At 38.1% G+C, this 21,322-nt stretch overlaps 3 pseudogenes; 1 reads left to right on the top strand and 2 right to left on the bottom strand.

Moving 5' to 3' along the window:
- Positions 1-908: 908 nt before the first annotated feature.
- Positions 909-6,049, bottom strand: LOC143379035 (nuclear factor 1 B-type-like; annotated as a pseudogene).
- LOC143379490 (cGMP-inhibited 3',5'-cyclic phosphodiesterase 3B pseudogene) lies at positions 3,253-4,903 on the bottom strand (annotated as a pseudogene).
- A 783-nt stretch (positions 6,050-6,832) lies between the features above and the next one.
- LOC143412037 (glucose-induced degradation protein 8 homolog pseudogene) lies at positions 6,833-11,479 on the top strand (annotated as a pseudogene).
- The last annotated feature ends 9,843 nt before the right edge of the window (positions 11,480-21,322 follow it).

The following is a 21,322-nucleotide window of genomic DNA, read 5'->3' as shown; positions in this document are numbered from 1 at the left end:
ACACGACATAACTTCCTGTTATTATGTTTTATTTACTATTTTTCTTCACTACTGGAATGTAGGCACCATGAATGGAGGAACTTTTGTCCAGTTTGTTCACTAAAATACCAAAGACTTTAAAACTATGCCTAACACAAAGTACATGCTCCAAAAACAATTTGTTGGATAATGAATAGATCAATATAAAAAATTAAATATGAAAATTTCAAATAGTTTTGACAATAAATTCCATAAAATATTTAAGAAAGAAATAATATAATCTTTTTCCCACTTTTTAAAATTTTACTTTCAGCCTTAATTTTCACAACACAGTTACAATGCATTTATAGTCAATCCAACACATATATACAGCCTGCCTTAAAAATGTTACCTCCTAGACAGCTGTCAATCAAATTGTCATGTGTTAATGAGATTTTATTTTGATGAAAATATATTTTCCCCAAACCATCATTATTAAGACTTTAGTTCTTAAATGCATGGAAATAGTAAATGCAATACTGTATTTTTTAAAAAAAAAAAACATAATATTTCCAAATGAGTGATATCCAATACTATTATTTAAAATCAGACTAAATGACATCTAAATATCTAAACATATTTCCTAAAATTATATCAAGAAAATATCAGAGCAAAAAGCTCTTAGTAAATACCTAGCTTTTTGAGTCAAAAGAGTAATTTTATATTTTACTTTTTTAAATGATAATAATGGACACAGCAATATATTAAAACCTGCATTTATATAACACCATCATATAACTGTCTGCCACCTAGCTATCTGCAGGCCATTTTCCCTCCCACCAGGCCAAATTCGGAAATGACCCACCATCTGTGGCAGCTCAAATTTCAGGCCACTTATGCTGCTTTTTAAAATGACATTTTACTATGAACTATTATTAATGCAAAGGCATCTATATTTTAACACACTGATTTGAAGAAAATAAATTCTCACCTACTTAAGGAAAATGTCTTTAAAAAATAAAAATAATAAGGAAACATATTTCATTAACCCCCAAAATACACAGAAACAATATCACCTATCTGGAATTGTGCAGGCAACATTTATAACTCTTTATTGATTTTTTTAAAACATAGGTATGGTACGCAGTTTCTACATTCTTTGGGGGATTTATTTTAAACTACTATAGCCAGTCCACTTTCTTTTTTTTTTTTTTTGCATTTATACATCCTGTTCAATTATTGTGTTTAAAATGTTTCCAGTATACCAATAATTTTTTCTACACAGAAAACATAGTAACAAACATAATACTGTTATAATATAATTTTTTACTTTAAATGTTCATACCCTCTAATTATTTATTTATTTATTTATTAGTTGTAGATTGACACAATCCCTTTATTTATGTATTTATTTATTTATTTATGGTGCCTCATACATTCTAGGCAGACACTCTACCACTGAGTCACAACCCCAGCCTTATAATATGATTTTTATGATTAAGGTTTTTAAAGAATTACTTTTAAAAGTACTATCAGGAGCAACAAATTTCAATAGAAAATGCAAAGAAAGAGCAACACAATAATGCAAAGACTAACTCAAGAATACATTAATGAATTACTTTATTGATTGACTGCTATCCATTTTAGATGTTGTGATTAACCTTTTTCTTATGAGGTAGAATGCGAAATAAATAAATAAAGTCACATAATTAAGTGTCACCATTAAGAGAGTTCTGACTAATGCAGGCACAACTATATGAACTTTAGAAATAAAAGAATCAGCTGGGAACAGTGGTGCACGCCTGCAATTCTAGCAGCTTCAGAGGCTGAGGAAAGAGGATTGCAAGTTCAAAGCCAGCCTCAGTAACTCTGTGAGGCTCTAAAGAACTTATCCCTAAGCAACTTAGGGAGACCCTGTCTCAAAATAAAAAATTTTAAGAAGGGCTGTTGGGGCTGGTGTTGGGGCTCAGCGGTGAGGAAGCCCTGGGTTCAATCCTCAGCACCATATAAATTTATAAACAAACAAAATAAAGGTATTGTGTACAACTAAAAAATAAATATTAAAAAAAGAAGGGCTGGGGATGTGGCACAGTGGTTAACAGTTCCTGGATTCAATCTCTGGTACCTAAATAAACAAATAAATAAAAGAATCACATAATTACTCATGATCCACAGAGTAATCAATAATTTTCAAATCCTTTTGTTCTAATTCTGCTCACTAAACCTTTCAACATTTCTAACCCTAATGCTGAGATATGGACAAAGTGAAATTATCTTATCAAAATTGTTCCAAAAGCTATGTTTACGTTTTTCTAAGTTCTATTCCACTATTAGAATTGACAAAATTAACCAATTTTAAGTTTATCCTCTCTGAATTTTCTTACCTATAGGGTAAATTAGCTGAAGTAAGACAATCCCTAAATGTTTCTAGTTTTGTGGTTTTAGATAATGGTGAAGATACCAATAATAATCAAATAAAACAAATAAAAGCACAATGAAAAAGCATGACATATGCCTATTTAGAATAGTAATATTATTTCCTAAAGGAAATCCTATTTTGTAGTACTGATAAAGAGAAATTAATTCCAAATCTAATATTGAAAAAATCAGTGCCTCTTGGTTTATTGCAATCTCCAGTGGGTTAAATGGGTGGGGGACAAACAGGGTTCATAAAAATTATTTTTAAGTAACACTGTATAATTCATAAAATGAATATTGGAATGATCATGTATGGTTTGGGGTTCAGTAAGAACAATTTCTGGATTCTAAAGAGTACAACAAATTAATGCTAGTTTGTTATACAAGCCTAGAACTAAATGTTTTTATTGTTCATACTTCTTAACAACAATAGCAATAATAATATAAAGTTGTTGCTATACAAGCTCTAACTCCTAATTAAAGCAATATTATTTTTTAAAAAGACCTAAATATTCATCTAGAATTTATTTGAGTTTATAAAACCTCATATAAGGTCCCATGCAGGTCAATAAAAGGTAAAAGATTTCAAAAGGAAATTGTATGTAATATAACTTTAAAAGAAGGAGTTCTCTCCAGGTGCAATGACACGCACCTATAATCCCAGTGGGTCAGGAGGCTGAGTGAGACAGGAGGATCAGGAGTTCAAAGCTACTCTCAGCAATAGAGAGAGTCACTAAGCACCTCTGTGAGACCCTGTCTCTAAATAAAGCACAAAATAAGCCTGGGGATATGGCTCAGTGGTTGAGTGTCCCTGAGTTCAATCCCCCACCCCCCAAAAAGAAGGAATTTCAATCTGAAAAATATCATTAAATGTTATCAATCGGGATAGTGAAGTTTTCCATCTCCTTTCTCAGTTGGATTCTCTCTCTATTTCAGAGTAGGGATAAAATCCAGGAAATGGAGTGAGGATTAATCTTCCGCCTACAAGACCCAGAGAATGCACCCATCAAGCTACTCATACTTCGTAGGGAAGAAATGACTTGCGGAGGAAGGCTTGGGTCACTCAGAAGATCTGACACCGTATTGCAAGCCTCATTTAGCACTGAAAGATCAACTCCATTTCCACCTCCGGAATTCTGGTAATGAGGCTTACACCACTGCTTCAAGTCTCAATCCCATGGAATCATCTTCGAAATACAAGGCAACGAAGGTCTCCTGAACATTTTGCCACTGCCATAGTGACTGGCTGCCATTTCTCCTAGCGACACGCACCTGGACCTCCTCCCGGGTCTGATCACGGACACTTTTTCTTCCATGGTACTGGACAACCAGGGATGATGAGCGGCTTCCCCGAGGTGAAAGAAGTGATCCAACCCAGGGCCAGCAGGCATCCGACGGCCCCGAGACCAGGCAGGAGAGCAGCGGCCTGAGGGCAGAGGGCAGTGCCCAGAGGCTGGCAAAGGAGACCCACCAGACCAAGCTGGCGAGGAGCAGCACCAAGATGCTGTGCCCGAGCCGCACCGGGTGCGCAAGCGTCAGCAGCCACATGCAGCTCAGCACCAACAACCTGCCGCCGTGTGCGGGGCAGCAGCCGCGTCCCCCCTCCCCCCGCCCCCGAGGCCAAGACCACCACTGCCACACCAAGAAGTCCCCCAGGTAGCAGCAGGCGGGCAGCGCCAGTGGCCACCAGGAGCCGCCGCTCCGGCCAGGGCCAGGCCCCCGCCCGGGCCCCACGCCAAGCAGCAGGGCAAAGACAAAGGCGGCCAGGGCGCCCGGCGAGAGGCGCGCCGGGGCGAAGGGGGAGCCGCGCCGCGGCTGCGGGAGGAGGTGGGCCAGCGGTGGCTCCACGTTGCAGAGGTGAAAGAAGAAGCCTCGCAGAGTGCCCTGCCCACTCAGCTTTTCTCATAGTCGTCCCTCAAACTCTCGAGGGGCGAGCCGGCTCCGTCTGGCGACTGTGGGTACCTCATGGCCTTGGCGTCTCCCTCGTCCCTCCTTATGGCCAAGACTGCAGGGAGCCTGGGCTCAGCGCACTCCGCTGGGACTGCAGCGGCCACTCGTGCTCCAGGACCCCTGTTTCCCGGTTCGGGGAGCCCACCGGTTCGAGTCGCGTCAGGGCTGCGCCGGCTGCTGCCACTCTGAGTCTCCGCCGCGCGGGCTGTTGTCGCTCAGCCAGGACACTCTGGCTGAGCAGAGGTGCATCAGGAGCTTCTCCCCGGACCGCTAAGGCCGCCGCCTCCTTTTCCTTCGGGCACCTCTGGGGACTGGGGACTGGAGACTGGGTGTCACCTCCCAGCTCCCGCTGGTTGCAACAGTTACCTCACAGCCCCAGCCTGGTCCACTGGGCGTGGAGCCCACTTTCTGTTTTTGTCTATAATGTTTCTTAAGGAAAGCTCAACTCTCTCCTTGGTAAGTTTTATGAATTTAAATTCAAGTAAACTAACACTATAAAGGGTTCTAAAGTCACTCTGGGAAAATAGTATACACGTACACAAAAAAAAAATATTATTTCATTACATCCATAGCGCATATTGCACAATCAAAAGTAGGTGTAATTAGAAACATTTAAATCAAATAAATCTAGTTCTACCTAAGATTATGCTTTGATAGTGGCTATCTTATACATTTTACAATAGTAAATATTAATTCTATTTTTGATTCCAATAGCACTAGATTCCTGAAAAAAGTCCACTAACCTTGTTAGTTATGAGGCTAACACAAAGATTACTAAATAGAAGTTTCACTATTCATAAATAAAGTTATATTCCAAATTGGGAAAAGATGACTAGACACAAGAGACATAGCCTAGCACAGAAAGTAAAGTGTAATGAACTAGATGTTGTAGACTACTCTGTGTGTACTCATGGGGGGGGGGGGGAAGAAAAGCAGACTTTGGGGTCTTTCTTTAAATACCCAAGCCTATCTAGGTGTGAAAGCTCCCTGTCTATTTACATGACTGACACATGACAGTGGACATGTGAATGGAAGAGGGCACAACACTGTACCCAGAGAGGGCAGAGGACATCTAAGGGCCTCGGGGACCATCTAACTCAAGCCAGATATTCCCTAAACCAGGTTTGTGGACTGCCATGCTAGAAGAAAGAATGATCTGCTCCTACCTTGCTCCTGCATGTAGTATGCCAAAAACAAATCAAGCTTCTTAACTGATACTGTGATATGATGTGGCTGGACACAAAGTGCTGGGTTTGTGCAATGTGAGGATTTCATGAGCCAGAGCTCTCCATTAGTACTTTCCAAAGGGATGACTTTGAACAGGATCATCATGTCTGGAGCCAGATGCCAGACTTTGCCTGTCCCAGGATGTGGATTCTTCTAATCTTACCCTTTCTGGTCAGGGATTGGATAAAACACAGCATGGTGCTTCTTGCCAATCAAGGTGAGCACAGAGTCCTCCTGGTACTCCTGGCAGATATCTTTGAGTAGTTTGGCTGGGAGCCTGGATGCCCACTTCTGCTGATTTCAGGCGTTTCACTGAGAAGCTCATCTTTGTCTGCTCCTTCTTCATCCTTTGACATTTGCTTCTCATGCTTTTTAAAGCACTTGGGTTTTCCAACCTGCAGGTTGAACCAAGTATAGGCGACTGCGTGGATATGTGGAAGAAGTGCCTCAATGAATGAGTGAAATTCATCCTGAGACAGATTGGAGAATTCATCATAACTTCGCCTTCAAACACTCTTTCCCAGAGACGACCAAGAAAATCTTCGAGAAGGTAGAATTTCATCTATTCATTTTACAGTCATCTGAGCCCCGTGATGCGAGTGATCAGGACCAGACTCTGCGCTGGATCACCACGACTTCACAACAAACCCAGTCCTCCTTAAATAGGGAAAGATTCAAATTCGCGTGGCGTGCTACATTTCCCGGGGTAAAAGTCAGTGTACAATTTTAACCCTTTGGCAGTCGGAGAGCGCTGGCCTTGCTGGCCACACCGCTGCCTCCAGTGTCAGCTGCTTTTTGCCTGGGTTTCTGGATTTGTTTGCTGATTTGCTGTTGCTGCTGTTGTTGGGGGGTTGGGGGTGAGCGAAAGTTCGGTGTGGGTTGGATTGGGGTGGTGGTTGATGATGAAATGCTTTTTTTTAAAAAAAAAAAAAGGCGGGGAGGGGGACGCAGGAGGGCGGGCGGCAGGGAAAAAGAGAATGTGTCACCGCATTGGGAAAGTTCAAGGTTACAGCCCTCGGAACACCGCCTCATGATTGAGGAATGGCGATCGCAGGATAAATTTTGCAGGGAGCTGACCGTGTGTGCGCTAGGGGGACCGTGACTGAGTGAGGGGGACCGTGAGCGTGTACGCTGGGTGGCGGGGCGCGCCACGGGAGAGGGCCGGATGAGGGCGGGGTGGGTAGGGGAGAAAGGAGAGCCTGGGTTGAGGGAGAAGGCACCAGCGCAGATCTCCTGGGCGGAAGAGTTAAGTGCCGCGGGGTTCCAGGTTGCAGCCGCCATGGCCGGTGCAGGCCCCGAAGTGCGTGCCTGCCCGCCCTGCCCCAAGCTTGACCCTGCAGAACGAAGAGGCGGAGGCGGCAGCTGCTGCAGCTGTTGCCGCCGCTGCTGCTGGCACCGCTGTCGCCCACAGCCAAATCCTGCTCTCCCGCCTGGCTTCAAACTTTTCTTTTCTGCTCTGGGCTCTCTTTTTCCCCCTCCCTCTCTTGCTTTCTATTGTTGCAAAACTTGAAAAATTCAAAAGTTGAAAAATTCACCGGTTCCACCCTCTGGACTCCGCTATAGCTAAAGAAATATTATAATCTTAATGCACTTTTTCGGGATGAGAGTAATACAATACCCAAACTGAAATTTTCATTGGGTTTGACAGCAAACTTGAGCAGGCAGAAAAAATCAACGAATTTAAAGACAAGTCATTTGATATTATATTCTTAGAAGCAAAAAAAAAAAAAAGGAATTAAAAAACCGAACAAAGAGCATAAAGGACTTATGAAACACCATCAAGCAGGTCACTAGATGCAGTATAAGCATTCAAGAAGAAGGAGGGACAGAGAAAGGAAGAAATATTGGCTAAAACCTTCACAAATTTAAGAAAAGGCATGGCCCTGTAAATCCAAGGGCTCAGTGAAGTGCGTGTGAAACCCTAAGAAACTCATATACCAAGACACATTATTATCAAAGCGTCAAAAGACAAAGAGGGAATCCAAAAGTAACAAGAGAAAAGCAACTCATTACATACAAAGGACTCCTAAAAAGTTTATCAGTGGATTTCTCCAATAGTCAGAAGAAATCTTGCAAGCCAGAGACAATGGGACAATGTATTTGATGTGCTGGAAGAAAAAGTGTCAACTGAGAATTCTATACCTGGCAAAACTGTCTTTCAAAAAGGAGGAAGAAATTAAAACATTGTCAGATATACAAAAGTGGAGGGAGTTCATTATCATTTTATCTTTCCTATAAGAAATTATAAAGGAAACCTGTTAGGTAGAAATATGAAAAGGTGCTAGGCAGTAACATGAAATAAAAATGTAAAGTTGTCCAGTAAAAGTAATAATTATATGGACAAATATAAAAATCAACCTTTTTGTTATTTTAGTTTGTGACTTTTTAAAATTTTGCATAGGATTTGAAATATAAAATGCATACATATACTTATAAATCTATATTAATAAATACACAATATATAAAGATGTAATTTGTGACACCCATAACTTAAAGTTTGGGGAAAAGCTAGAAAATGGAAATGTTATGTGTAATTAAGTTAGTACCAGTTTAAAATGATTTTCCGCAATTTTAGGATGTTATATTTAATCTCCATGATAATAGCAAAGAAAATATCTATAAAATACACACACACACACACACACACAAATGAAACCCAAACATGTCACTACAAAAACTAAACATAAAAGATGATGGAACTGGAAGAAAAGAGTGATAAAAAGGCTATAATAGATACAGAAAACATTTTTTAAAGGCAATAGTAAGTCCTTTCCTATCAATATTTCAATTGTAAAAGGATTAAATTCTCCAAATAAAGTCAGAGATTGGCAGAATGGGGAAAAATCTTGATCCAACTATATGCTGTCTACAAGAGACATATTTTAGATTGAAGGACAAGAATAGGTTAAAAGAGAAAAGACAGAAAAAGATATTCCATATAAATAGCAACAATGGAATAGGGATAGCTATACTAATATCAGACAAGATAGACTGTAATCCAAAAACTATTAATAAGATACAAAGGACTTCATATGATTAAATTGTGAATTTGCCAAAAGATATAACAATTGTAAACATATATGCATCAAACATTAGTGCTCCAACATATATAAACATTAACCAAACTAAAAGGAGAAATTGACTGTTCTGCAATAACATCCAAACAAACAAACAAACAGAATATACATTTTTCTCAATTGCATAAGGAACATTCTTTAGGACAAACCATGTGTGAGGCTGCAAAACATGCCCTAAAACATTTTTTTAAGACTGAAAATATAGAAAGTATCTTTTCTGATCAAAATGAAGTGCAACTAGGAGTTGACATTAGAAATACTGGAAATCTACAAAAATGTTGAAATTAAACAGTATATGATAAAACAAACAATAAGTTATAGGAAAAAATCAGAGAAATTAGAAAATGTATTGGGGCAATGAAAATACAACATAGAAAAACTTACAGGATGAGGAGAAAACAGTTTTGAGAGAAACTTGTAACTATCAACATAAATTTTTGAAAGGAGGGAAAATAGCAAATCAGTAACATAGCTTTACAACTTAAGGAATTGTAAGAAGAGAAACATAAGCCCAAAGGCAGCAAAAGGAAAAAAAATAAAGATGAAAGTGGAAATAAATAAAATATAGAACAAGAAAGAAAGGAGAAATCAATAACCAAGAGTAAATTCTTGAAAAAGATAAATTAAAAAAAATATATTAACAAGTCTTTAGGTAAATTTACTGAGAGAAATATAGAAGACATAAATAACTAAACCTGGAAATACAAAGAAGAAATTATTACTGATTTCAGAGAAATAAGAAGGAACACAAGATAGTATTATAAACAATCATACACCAAAAATTGGATAAACTAGATGAAATGGACAAATACATAGAAATGTAAAAACTAACAAGACTGAAATGTGAAGAAGCAGAATGATCTGAGTAGACCTAAAACAGTAAGGACATGAATCAGAAAATCTCTCAAAATCAACAACAACAACAAAAAAAAACCTTTTAGACTAGATCACTTCACTGGTTAATACTACCAAGTATTTAAATAATTAACACCAATCTTTCACAAATACTTTCAAAATTATTAACAATAGAGAACATTTACTAACTCATTTGTGAAGCCTGCATTGCCATTACCATGACACCAAAGCCAAATACACACACATAAAAAAAAGAAAACAAAAGAAAAGAAAAAGAAAGAAAAAAGAAGAAGAAAGAAAACTGCAAACCAATATCCCAATGGACACTGATGCAAAAATCCTCAATGAAACAGTAGGAACCTGATTTTTAAGAGCATATTAAAATTACCATATGCCATAGGTGATATGCTCCTGATATACAAGGATAGTTCAGCATATGAAAATCAACCAATGAAAAACATCATATTAACAGAATAAAGAAAAAAATCACATGGTCATTTAAATTGATACAATAAAAAAAGAATTAAATTGAATCATTTGCAGGTAGATGGATGGAACAGAGAACATCATGCTAAGAGAAATAAGCCAGACTCAGAAAGCCAAAGGTCAAATGTATTTTCTCCTATATGCAGAAGCTAAAGAGATATAAGGAACTAAAAAAGGGGGAGAGAGGAGATCTCATGAAAACAAAAGGGAGAAGGCTAGAATAAAGGTAGGGAATCCAGGCAGAGGAAGGACAGATGGGAAAAGGGAGGAACTGTAGAATAAAATTGATCAAACTACGCTATAGGCATGTGTGAATGTATCAAAATAAATTCCATTTTATGTATGTCTATACTGCAACAATTAAAAATAATAAATTAATATCAATAGAAGAGAGGAAGGGGTTGGTGGAGGGAGGAGGGAAAGGAAAGGGAAATGCTAGGAATTGAAGTGGAGTAAATTATATTGTATACATGTATGGATGTCAAAATGAACCCATTATTACATACAACTAATATTTTAAAAATTAATACAGAAAAAGCATTTGGCAAAGTTCAGTGCTGTCTCAAAATAAAAAAACACTCTACAGACTACACACAGATGAAACTCCTCCCTCTGCTGGGCGATGGCCAAAGTTGCCCCTCCCTGGTCGGGTTAGCGGCTGCAAAGGCGCTGTGGCCACCGCCCAGACTGATTGCGCGGGAGGCGGGATCCGAAAGAAATAAACCAGAAGGAGTTATATAGAAGAGCCTGATGAAATCAGGAAAGATGAGTGGATGGAAAAGCTCAACAACTGACACATCCAGCGGGCGGACATGAAAATCCTCATCATTAACTACTTGGTCACAGATGGCTTTAAGGAAGCAGCAGAGAACTGTCGCATAGAATCTGGGATTGAACCCAGCGTGGATCCGGATACTCTTGATGAGAGAATCGAGATTCTGGAGTTGATTCTGGAGGCCACCCCATTGATTAACAGTCCCTGTCCGGAGCTCTTGGACACAATCTGGTAACAGCAACAGCATGTAATTGAGCTGATCCGCCAGCGACAGATCTAGGCGCGTTAGAGGAGAGAGCAGGGGGCAAGGAGAGCAGAGTGCCTTAAGGAGATGGAGCCCACGCTGACCCTGCTGGCCTTCTATAGCCCTGAGGAGGAGTCAAGCTTCGGAGAACTCCTTCACAGGATGCAAAAGCAAAAGGTATGGAGTGAGGTTAAACAAGCTTTTCTAGATTATGAAAATCGCCGGTCAACACCCAAGATGGCAAAATTACAGAAACTGTTATTTGGGGCTCAGAATGTGCTGGGCCAGAAGAAAATAAGATATCCCAAAATTATAGACCTTAGCAAAGGTGTGATCCAGGAGCCCAACAAGAGCCTTGCAAGCCAACCCAGCACTGTCCCTGGCACAGGACTCACTTCCTTCCACAGGAACCAAAGGCTTCCACTGCAGCAGGAACATTTTTCCCCTCTTATAGATTTGTTTGTTTGTTTGACTCAGCATCTTTCTTAAAAGGAAAATGGCCCTTTAAAATGCTGGAAGCCCCACGGTGAAGGGCGCCTTCTGGGAAGGCTGTCTGTCCATGCACTTGGTGTGTCCTGAGGACCTCTTTGGGTCACTATCTGGGAGCTCCTGTGTCTGGCTGCCATAGGGCTGCTGTTATAACCAGGCCTCCCTGCAGGGACAAGAAGAGCACCCATCGCTTACTTTCTGCTGGCTTGTAGGCAGATAATCCCTTTGTTAATTTTCCTAAGTCTTGTCAGGCCTTCAACTTCCAGTTTTTCCTCACACCATGTTTTTCATTTGTTTTTGTTTTGTTTTTTTCTTCTCTAGGAAAAAAAAAATATATAAATTTATAAATCCTAAAAAAAAATCAGTTGCATTTCATACACTAACAATGAACAATCTAAAAAGAAACAAGAAATTAAGAAAATGATTCTATTTATAGTAACAACAAAGAGAATAAAATACTTGGGTATAAACTAAATTGAGGATGTGAGAGACTTATACACTGAAAACTATAAAAGATTATTGAAATTAAAGAACACACAAATAAATGGAAAAAATCACATGTTCATAAATTTAAGGATTTAATACTGGGAAGATTTCAATATTGCCCAAAGTGATCTACAAATTCAATGCAATTGCTATCAAAACCTCAAACATTTTTTATTAGTTAGTTATAGTTATACATAATATTGGGATCCATATTGTTATAATCATATGAGACTGGAATATAATTTGCTCCAATTCCATCCCCCATACTTCCCCTTGCCCTCCCCTCCTACCATCCCCATTCATTACCCTCTAATGGCCTTTAACTTATTTACAGTTCTTTTTAAATTAATGATTTATAGATTACACATAGGGTGAAATTCACTGTGGTGTATTCACATATGCACATAGCATAGTTTGGTCAATTCCATTCCACCATTCCTTCCTATTCCCATCCCTCCTCGCTCCACTCCAGTGCCTTCCTGTACTCGCTCCCTGAACTCTACTGATCTCTTTTCTATTTTCATGGGATTCCCCTTCCCTCTTTTTTTTCCCTTATTTTGGTCTAGCTTCTGCATATGAGAGAAAATATTTAGCCCTTGATTTACTGAATTGGAATTATTTTAAGTTCCATCCATTTTCCAGCAAATGCCATAATTTCTTTTTTCTTAATGGCTGAGTAAAATTCCATTGTATATATGCTACATTTTCTGTATCCATTGCTCTGTCAATGGGCACCTGGGCTGTTTCCATAACTTGGCTACTATGAGTTGTGTTGCTGTAAACATTGATGTGGCTGTATCAATATAGTATGCTGATTTAAATTCTTATCATAAATACTCAGGATTGGGATAGCTGGGTTACATGTGGAAAATAGTATGGTTGTTCCTTAAACAAATTGAACAGAACTATCTATCATATGACCCAGCAATTCTGTTTCTCCAAAATACCTCTAAAGAATTAAAAACATGAGCTCAAACAGATGCTTGTACCTCCATGTTTACAACAGTGAAATGAGATACTTGTCCACTGATGGATAAAGAAATAAACAAAATGTAGATTATATCTGTATAGTGAAATATTTTCAACCTTAAAAAGGAAAGAAATTTCAATGCATACTACAACATGGATGAGCCTATGAAAAGTGCTAAGTGAAATAATCCAGTAACAAAAGAGAAATGAGGTGTCTAGAATAGTCAAATGCAAAGATAGAAAGTAGAATTGTAGGGGGAAGGGGAATGGGATTATTGTTGTATGGGTTCAATGAACTTAATTATCAGTGAACTGCCCACAAAAATGGCTAGAAGCATATGTTTTATTCAGTATTTGTTTTACCAAAACAAAAAATTACCCAGAATACAATACAAGGGGACAAGACAATAGAAAATATAAAAAGCCAAGTTAAAAGATATGGAGAGAATTAAATGACTAGCTTGCTCACAGAATGATTCATGATTATTTGTGAGCTGAATCTTTGAGGATGACATCTCGAAACTATATTCTCCATACTTGTTGCCCTACTGGCTTCAGAAACTAGAGGATAGGAGAAAGGAGATACCAGGATATTTCTCCTCTCTTCTCTGAGTTTTGTGGCAGTGTCTCTCCATCAATGACTGTGTGTCCTCTATCATACCTCTTCTTATAGAACAGAAACATAATGTTTTTAGATACCCTACACTTCTAAGTTCTGGTAAAGCTATTTTCTCCTTATATCCCTATAGTCTTAGGAAAGCCAATAGTTTTTTGCTATTTAGGAATAGCAAAAAAACTTTAGAAAGTTTAACTTGTCTTATTATCTCCTATTTGGCTTTTAGATGCACCAAAACATTTGTAACTAGTTCCCTGTATTGAATTCCTTTTGTCAAATTGCCTGGCTTTAACTCTCTTTTTCTGACTGCTTAAGTCAAGCACACATCTCATCTAAATTTGAGAGGGGAGAGAATAGAGAATGGAAAAAAAGCTATCAGTGAAGGCTGAGTTTTCCCAAATAAGTTCAAGGTATAAGAACTCAAATTTAGGAAGCTCAACTAGTATTATTAAAAGGAAATCCCAGGGCGGGGGGACGATCAGAATGAAACATGAGGATGAGGAGCTCTTAACACCAACTCACCAGTGGAAAAAAAAAAAAGAAATTAGTAGCCATAGGTGATTTATGAGAGATCCACATAAAACCTACAGACAAAGAAATATTGGAAATAAAATAATGGTACCATAGAAATACTAATGAAAGAAAGTGGTGTGTCTAGATTAATATTGGACAAGATATGTTTTAAGACAGAAATATTTATTAGCAGTAAAAAGGGTCACTATATGTAATGAAGACTTAATCCACCAAAAAATGTAAAAGTCCAAAACTGGTGCAAAATACATAAGATATATAAAATTAAAAATGAAAGAAAAGGTAAAATGGATAAATTCAGTTTTATTGGAAATGTTTAGAGTACTTCCTCTGTGGTGTCATTCAGATGGAGGCATGGATACTGCAGGCCAAGTTTGTTGTGATAATCAGAAGCAGAAAGTAGGCAGAAAGATCTGAAAAACTTGCAGTTTGGCCAGAAAATTGGGAGAAAAACTGGAACTAAGAAGGTGTGGTTGTTAAAAGGAATATGGTTGTTAAAGTGAATATACACTAAAAACATTGCTAATTACTTCACCCAGAAACAATTGGAAAGATGGCTTGAGGGCATCTCATGCTTAAGGGGTAAAAGTAAAAATTTCTTTCAGAAGACACCATGGGGGAACCTGGCTTACACAGGGGGGACCTAGGAAGTTGTTATGCCTTGCTTAGCCACCCAAGCACTCAAAGACTGTTGCAGCCATAGTCCCAGGAGGCTTGACTACTGCTTCAGATGGTGGCAGACCTTGGTGTCAATCATGTGGTGCTGGTTCTGCAGTAATGTAGGATGCTGGAGTTAGGGGGTCATGGAGGCTTTCACTGAGATTTCAAAGACCTTAGAGGCCAAGCAAAGTACAGCAAGGACAGAGTTTTATGGGCCACCCCTGCAAGGGTAATGTGTGAAGGTATGAGAAGGAAAACAAAGCTGCAGTAGAGACTCCCAAGATTAAGAGATGCCAGTAACATGGAACGTCTGCCTTGGAAAGTTGAGAAAATCCAGCAGACACAAACCAAGTGAGAGGCCATGTGAGCTGCAACCAGCAAAGCCATAAGGGAAGAGCTACGCAAGCCATTTGGAGAGAACATGTGCTCCAGATGCAGGACTGGAGCTACAGGACTTGAACTAGCGATCCTCCGGACTCAGGAGGTTATCATTTCAGAGAAATTTTCTCCATCTTTAAAAAGTAGCATTATAGAAAATTTAAAAATTGAAAGAAACCTTTTAAAATATTAGATCAATATTTTAAGTGCTAGTATAAAAGTAGGAGTGAATATTATAGCTGTAAAATGGAATAATAATGCATGACCAGGGCTGGGGTTGTGGCTCAGCAGTAGAGCACTCGCCTAGCATGTGCAAGGGCCTGAGTTTGTTCCCCAGCACCACATAAAAATAAACAAATAAAATAAAGGTATTGTGCTCAATTACAACTAAGAAATAAATATTTTTAAAAAATAATGCATGACCAAGCAAATTTTTAGAGTTGATATAAGTATCACCTAAGTTTTATGAGGAAATGTTTTGAAATTGTAATACAGGATTATTTACCTCCACATTTTAAAGGATGAAAGTTGGCTTATAGTTTGGACCACCTAATTAACTGTTTAATTTAGTAAGGGATATTTCCAGAGTTAAACAGAAAATACAAACGCAGACGTCTGAAGGAAGGTTCACACATGAGTGAAACAGGTCTTGACAAAATAATTCAGGGAGTGGCAGCCTTGTGGCAAAGTGGAGGGTGTATGCCCCATTAAAAGTGGGCAACCCTTTCTAGGTTTTTCAAGAAAAGCTTGGACTCTGGGAATTTATGCAAATTTCACTGATTTGAAAATGTTGATAAGTAAACCGATTCCCATGTAAACATGTTTTAAGTTCAAATTCAGCTTTTAAACTAAAAACTTATAATTTTTACATGAAACTTGTATCCTTATCAAATAATGTCCAAAAAACAAACTTATCTATGTTTAATTATCCTCAGATATAGGAACAATGGATAAAGACAATGGCCAGCATTGTTCTGTTGACTTACTGTATTCCAGGAACCCAGTGTGCTTTTAGTTCTATATTCATTATGTCAGTTGATTCTTATAAGAAAATTTTAAGAAAAATTATTATTGTAACCGCTAATTTCAGAAAGAAGACAGAGGATTGGAAAGTACTTAAGATTGTAATACTGTAAATGAATCAAGACACAAACGAGGTCAAAGTCCACAGTAAATATTAGGTGTTCATTAATAGATGATTATAATTTAGTTTAAAAGAGCAATGCTTCCCATTCTGAGGTTCCTGATTCCCTGTCTGTCCCCTAGTTTAAAAGATTAATAGAAAACTATTTCCTATTAGCAGGGAAAGGGAGTTTGCTAGAATCATCTTTCAAATTATCAAATCATATAAACTAATTAAGGGAACATTGTAAGAAGAAAAGTTGTAAAATACAATGCAGAAATTATTTTTATATTTATTTTTAGTTGTGGTTGGACACAATATCTTTATTTTATTTATTTATTTTTATGTGGTGCCGAGGATTGAACCCAGAGCCTCGCATGTGGTAGGTAAGCTATTGCTGAGTCACAACCCCAGCTCCAATGCAGAAATTATTAAAGTGACAAATATTTTACATCAAACCTTTATATGTTACATATCTGGAAGTATATTTAAGCTTTAAAATATTTGTTTGACAAAACTATTAGTAGCAATTTATGGACCTTCAAATATTTTAGATTTAATAGATACAACATATTTTTCAAAGAATGTAAGCACCAAAATATTATGCTGAAAAGACCGTTGAAAAAGGAAGTGCCGGATGATGCTATTACATTTTGCAATGTGACCAAAATCTCTTCCAATAGATACATGTACTAAGGACATATTAAAGGTCATCAAATTGAATCTGTTACTTTGCATTTTTGTTCCCAAGAATAATAATAAAAAGGAACCAAGAAAAATGAGAGTAATTTTTCACAAGCTAGACATCACATCAATATATTCATAAAGAATATACATAGAAAGCTTATACATTACTAAATCTTCTCATTTTAAAACAACTATCTTTAATAATGTATTAAAAATCAATATAGCATGAACAACATACACCCTCATACATCTGTCAAAACTTAGCACCTAAGCTCTGCCAAACCCAGAAAACACGTCAACTTTATGAATCTACCTTTAGCAAAGCTTGAAAATATAATGTTCAGATACCAAGACACAGAATACACATCTCAGGCTGAAGCTGGGGTCCTGGGCCTCTAACACACAACAACCACAAAAAAATACGCCATTATAAGGATAAATATTCAGAATCTGAACTTAAACACTTGAGGCAAGAACAGCAAGACTGTAACTCATTCCCCAGGCTTAGCACTTTTACACAAGGAACACAAAGCTCCTAATTCGCCTAAAATAACTCTAAAGCTACTAGAGTAATATGAGTTAAAAAAATTCTTGAGAGTTTGGACTCCTGGACAATCACCAAACTACAGAAACCACAAGAAAAACCCATGAAGATACACATTGGATTTTCACACACACACCCTTTTTTAAAGTTAGTCTCATTACAACAGCTATGTCAAGGTTTACAGGCCCATTTGCATCCTAACAATTAACAACTGCTTTAAAAAAATCCTCAAGGGGGATTTTAGCAAGGTGCTAATACAAAGCACTGGAGAAGAGAATAGGGAGCTGGTGAGCAAGCTGAGATGGGATCCTTTTCAGGCAAGATTTCTCTGTTTCTTTATAAGGATCACATTTCTCTGCTTTCTCTATTGTTAAAAGGGAAAACTCTTTTATAGATGCTTTGGTGGGACAGGGACCTCAGCTCCTAGAGAAATCACCCTTCAATACAATTTGGGGACTCTGGATGAGCTGTAGGCGGCTTCGCATGCCACAGGACCTCACCAAGTGGACCAGGCCAGGGGAGCATTAGCTCTCCAGTTCACCCTCCAGTCCCGCTCAATTGCTCCCTCTTATTCTCTCCTTAAAGTCAGCTCTCATAGCCCTCTGTGTCCTAAAATCATTCTTGGCATCTATGTTGGCGGCTAGGCGGCCTTGTGCTCTCCCAGCCCAGATGCATGCCACACATCCCCAGAGGTTCAGCGTCACTTCCCTGCCGCTGTCCCTCGCCGGTCACAGACACTGCCCCAACCCTTACCTGGGCATGAAGCTGGGCGCTCCTTAGTCCCTACTGCCCCCTGGCGGCAGGAGCTTCTTGGAGGCAGGTGGTGGGGTGGCCCTAAGGGTGATTGCCTAAAGTAAGAAATTATACCCCATTTGATTCAAATGTATGAATTGTCAAGATCATTGTACTGTCGTGTGTAACTAATAGAAATAAAAATTATTTAAAAAAGAAGAAGAAAGAAAGAAAGAAAGAAATGGGACCTGGCCGCCTGCCAGGGGTGGGACAGAGGTGGGCAGGAAGAGCAGATAGGAGTCACCTATATGAAAGGCGCCAGGCAGATCCCTGGACCACCGCCCTATCCCGTGGGGGTTCTGCTCTTCCCCACGCAGCACGTGCCACCGCCTCTGGTTAACAGCCTCCAGCAGCGGCTACTCGCAGGGCCTGGGCTGGATAACTAGGGCTTCACCGCCCCTTTGACTTGGCTTTGGAAGAGAAGGGAACCCTGCATCAACCCTGGAGAGCCCTGGTTTGCAGGATGGCCCTTAGACAAGGCAGATGCCTCAAGGAAAGTCTCTTCCCTGCTCTGAATAATGTCCACACCCCAAAGAACTTCTCCCATATACGTGAGTGCTGGGACCACCAGGATGCAGTCTTCTGGCAGTTAAGCTCCTACCCTGGTAAAGAACCTTGATTTCATTCCTGAGAGAGCAAGTGGCAAATAAGATCGCTCCAGGCATCAGTTCACTTTGACAGCCTGCTAAGGTAGTTAGGGCTGTTAATCACCAACCCTCTCTGGCCTGCTGAAGTCCAGTGGGCTGGACAAACTGGGATACCCGGTGGGAGGGGGTCATACCCAGTGGATACCCAGCGATGAGGTCCAAGCTGGCCAGATTCCTTGAAAAGCCTCAAGGAACATTTTGGGTTATGCCTTTTTCCCTTCAACAGGCAAAGATAACAATCAAAATGTTCTTTGATTCTGTTAATAATCTAAATGGATCTGTGGATTATATCAAAGGAGAATTATAAAGGAGACCAAAAGAGATCATCTAGCCAGAGTCTGCATCTGTCTTAAATGGGGGGGGGGATATATATAGTTTCTTAGTGTTCATATAATTTATCAATATATAACATATATATATATATATATATATATATATATATATATAATTTATTTACATATAAAATTTCTCAATAATCCTGCATTTTCTTATTTTTCTCACATTTCTGCTACATTTTTCATTTTTAAAATCATTCCTGGCTATTTCATATTCTTTCTTACAATTGAGAATGGGATCAATTTTTTTTCTATTGTATTTTGAGTATTGTTTGCCTATATTAAAACTGCTGCTTTACTGTGTATGTGCATATGGATGTGTGTATTATACAAATGGAAATATTTGCCTGGATGTCAAAAAGACTTTTGGCATATTCACAACCCTTTCTTGTAAAATAACTTAAAATTTAGACACTGAACAGTGGGTTTTTAATACAGAGTATATTAAATCAATGGCCTAATGTATAAACAGCTTCAAAATCACAAATTGTTTTTTTAAAGATCACCACAAATATATTTTTAAACTTTTCTGTTTGAGATGTATCTGAGAAAAAATAAGAATTAACTAGAAAACAGCCATACACACAATAGTGTCCATACACACAATAAAACATCAGTCTTAACAGGCAAACAATATTCAAAATACAATTAGAAAAAATTGATTCAATTCACAATGAAATAACCAATAAAGATTAAAAAAATTAAAATGTAGGAGAAACATAGGGAAAATAAGAACAATGCAAGACTGTTGAGAAATTATTTATAAGATTTTACTAATTGGAAAGATATAAGCTGCCTAAGTAAGAACACAAGATTTTAAATGTGCAAACTTCAAGCATACTATTCCTCTCTAATGAAAATATCTATAATGTAGATATCTCTACTAATAAGGAAACTGAAGCAAAGTAAGATGAATTCTCAGAGGTCATAATCTTCGTAATGCATTTAAGATAATAAACCCCAATAAAGCTCTGTAAATGCTGATTACAGTTTGATCCTCACAGAAGTACCAGAATGAAATTGTGCTGCTTCAAATAATCTAGACACCATTTACTTGTTTCCCAAGCACAGTAAGAATAGGATTAGGCTTTGCTGTGCTGGGGAAAAGCTTTCCTGGGACCTTTCTCTCCCTTCTTCTTCCATACTGAATACACATCTCTTCTCTACTTAACCAAACTGTTATAATCTCTGTTGTGATACACTTGTTAGTTCCTTTCCTAGGGAAAAGCATTTGCTAGAATGAGGATGGTTGAATATATTAGTCACTTTTAGTGAAATCCCAACTCTTCATTTCTTATTCATCATGTAATAAATATTTACAGAGTATTTTAGTGTTCCCTGGATTGAATTTGAGGTCCATCTTTGCTATATATGGCTAGAAAATGCATATCTGCCTTCTTGATATGAGCTGGTACTCCAAGGTGAAAATTATCAATATAAATGATACTCAAATAGTTGGGACCAACCACTACTTTTTTCTAAATCATCTAACTTATTGTCTGGATTTTCAACTCCTTAGAACAGGTGGCCCAAGTGTTTTCTTGATCATTATTTTGGGCAATTTGCTCTGTTGCTTTCTTATTGTCAGTTTTCCAGGCCTACAAACCTGTAAACATTTACATCATGGTTAAAGTACACCAAAACTATTTTTTAAATTATACTTATTGAGACTGAAGGAGTCCAAGAGTTGACTTACACAGTTATTTGTAAAATAATCTACATTTAAAACCTCACTGGTGTTATCTACTTGATGTTTCTCTACGAATTTTGAACTTCTGTTATCCTTTGCCTTTATATTGTGTAGGAAAGAGGAGCTGTCCGAATTTGTTCTGTAGTTTTGTATACGCTTTCTGTAAAGTGTATATAAACAGTTTTATATAGCACTTGCAATATAGGCTTTTATGGGCCTTTTGTTCTTTGTGTTTAAGGAAGTAATAGAATGAGTAGAAAGGAAAAATATGTTTCATTTGTTGCATGGTGATTTTTATCAACTATTTATTTCTTACCTGAATCTAAAATTCACTTAATATCAGATACTTCCACTAAATCTCATAATTGGAAAATAATATTTCAAA

Source organism: Callospermophilus lateralis, chromosome 13 (assembly GCF_048772815.1).
Source record: "Callospermophilus lateralis isolate mCalLat2 chromosome 13, mCalLat2.hap1, whole genome shotgun sequence".
NCBI classification, from domain to species: domain Eukaryota; kingdom Metazoa; phylum Chordata; class Mammalia; order Rodentia; family Sciuridae; genus Callospermophilus; species Callospermophilus lateralis.
The sequence above is the reverse complement of the archived record's forward strand: the minus strand, read 5'-3'. Positions and strand labels throughout refer to the sequence as shown.